This window comes from Antrostomus carolinensis, unplaced genomic scaffold (genome assembly GCF_000700745.2).
Source record: "Antrostomus carolinensis isolate BGI_N321 unplaced genomic scaffold, ASM70074v2 scaffold3427, whole genome shotgun sequence".
NCBI lineage: Eukaryota > Metazoa > Chordata > Aves > Caprimulgiformes > Caprimulgidae > Antrostomus > Antrostomus carolinensis.
Genome location: NW_010327869.1, coordinates 31,607 through 34,003, shown reverse-complemented (window position 1 = coordinate 34,003; position 2,397 = coordinate 31,607).

The following is a 2,397-nucleotide window of genomic DNA, read 5'->3' as shown; positions in this document are numbered from 1 at the left end:
CCTACAGATGGTGGAGAGAGGGGTCACAGAGAGCAGCAAGAGGCAAAGTGACAGGCTGGTCCCCATGGGATGGCACTGGGCCCCACTCCATGGAGGCAGGACATGCAGCAGGTACTGGGGATGGAGCAGTAAGCTGTGGACCAGAGCAGGCGATGGCAAGCTTTCTCATCCAGAGAGGGATGGCAAGTATTGCAAAGCCGATCTGGAGCAGGGAAAAATCTGAGCCTGATCCAGCCTGAGGATGAGCAAGTTGCTGCTGCTGACACCTAACTGCAAGATTTTACCCATGTCCCCTCTGGCACAGCCCCAGGATCTGCCTTCCACCATCTCAGACCCAGAAATGCATCTGGTCTCCATTGGGAGGTGTCAAGAGCTGGAGAAGCCACCATTTCTTCTGCTTGTTTTTTCTGATTGTTAATCTCCTTTCACTGATTAAAAGTTTATAACTTGTTTCTCAATTGAATTTGCTTGGAGTTAAGTCCCAGCCATCAACTCATGTTATACTTTTCTCCCCTGGATTAAAGAGCTCTGTCATGTCCAGAATTTCTGCCCATGATGGTACTTACACTTTGTAATCACATCATCCCTTGGTCTTTTTGATCAGACCACCAGGCTGAACTCCTCAGACTCAGAGAGATCTCTTGGAGATAGCACTGGTGAGCAAAAATGCTGATTTAGCTCCACACACAGCTGAGTGCACACAACCAGGTTCCCCTGTTTAACATCACTGACACAGGAGCACAGCTCCTGAATATGAGTGAGGGTTTGGAGATTAAACCATTTGAAAGGGTTAAACAGATTCCCCAATCTCTGAAATAATATATTATTTTTCAGTGAAGATGGCCAAACTTTGCACTTTTTCAATGCATGAGTTGTCCTGTGCCTGGTACACTCTCTATAACTCTGTAAAGAAAGGGGATTGCATTTAGGAAATAGCTAAATTCATCATTAGTTTCTTCTCCTAATAAATATAATATGCAGGATCCAAAAATCTGGCTACATACTCAGGTTGGAAGAAAGTAGTGGCATTTGGCCAGACGCAAAGTAAACAGAGAAGCTGAATTTGCAGTGGTACCTCTGGCAGTGACATGTTGATGCTCCGGGATGTCTCCTGTGTTCACAGTGCTGCTGGATCTGGCACCCCTGGCTTTGTTCACTGGAGTTGGGCGTGTGGGGCTGGAGATCATGGAGGATGTCATGGAGCAGAGGACCAGCTCCCCTCTCTGACCTCATGAACCTCATGCCAACATTTTAAAGTCCCTATAGCAGCTACACAGATAATTAGGTCTCAAAGAGCTTTCCAGAAGATGACAGCAAAGCCCTCAGCTTCACTGTAGGGATGGCTGGCTGGACACACAGCTGGGTTTTGGGGTGGTACACAACACTGACTCCAACAGCCCCAGCTGCCTTGTTCCATCCTCATACACACATGTGGATCACCTGGCAGCTCTGGTCACACACCACACAGCCCTGCTCTCAGTCCTGTGAGCCATGACCTGACGGCTCGCAATCTCTCATGGCCCACAAGACCCACATCAGCCAAATGACCATCCTCGTTCTAGCAGTGGCTTCCTGACTGCTGGCTGATCCCCAGGTATCACTTACCTTCCTTGCAGCTAAAGTTAGTGATTGCTACATCAATTAATTAATTTATTTTGCTTTTTTTTATTTAAGGATGAGTGAATTTGTTTTTTAAGGTAGGGTAGTGCAAAGACAGTAAATGTTACTGCGTAGCAGCAGTAACTTAAAAACATCCAAGAGGAGTTCTTTCCCTCCTTTTTTTTCTTTGTGAGTGGAAAAAATGTTAAAAACAAATCTCTTAATTTGCTTGTAGGCTGAGATTTCTGCCAAGTGAATATTTATGTCCAAGTTTGAAAGATGGGGCGTATAATGGAAGTGTTGAAATACTCTCAAGCAATCCGAAGCTGTTTGATGACATACCCTACAAGGTCAGTCCTGTTTGCTGTTAAAATCAGTGGTAAAACTTCCTTTAAATTCATGGAGAAACAGGATCAGGCCCTTTATTTAATTTATTTCTGTCTTAGTAGGAGGTTTCTTGTTCCCCTAAAATGTGCCTATAGATGATCTCATGATCCCTGTTGTCCCTGTGTGCTGGCAAGGTCCTCAAGCAGTTGCAGTGCTCAGACATGACAGTTTGCCAAGTTACCTGCAGTCCTCATGTCACCAGGGAGGCTGCAGGTTGGGGGATACTGTTTTTTCATAAGGATTACCAAATTTCTCCTCCAAGTACTACCTCCTAGAAATAAATGGAAAATTTGCTTTCATCAAGAAAACAAGGAAAACATACTTTCTGCCTTTCTTGGGATTTCAGATGGATACAGTTGAAAGCAAATTCCTTACTCGGTTTCCAAGTAAAAGCTAAGCTGTACATCTAAA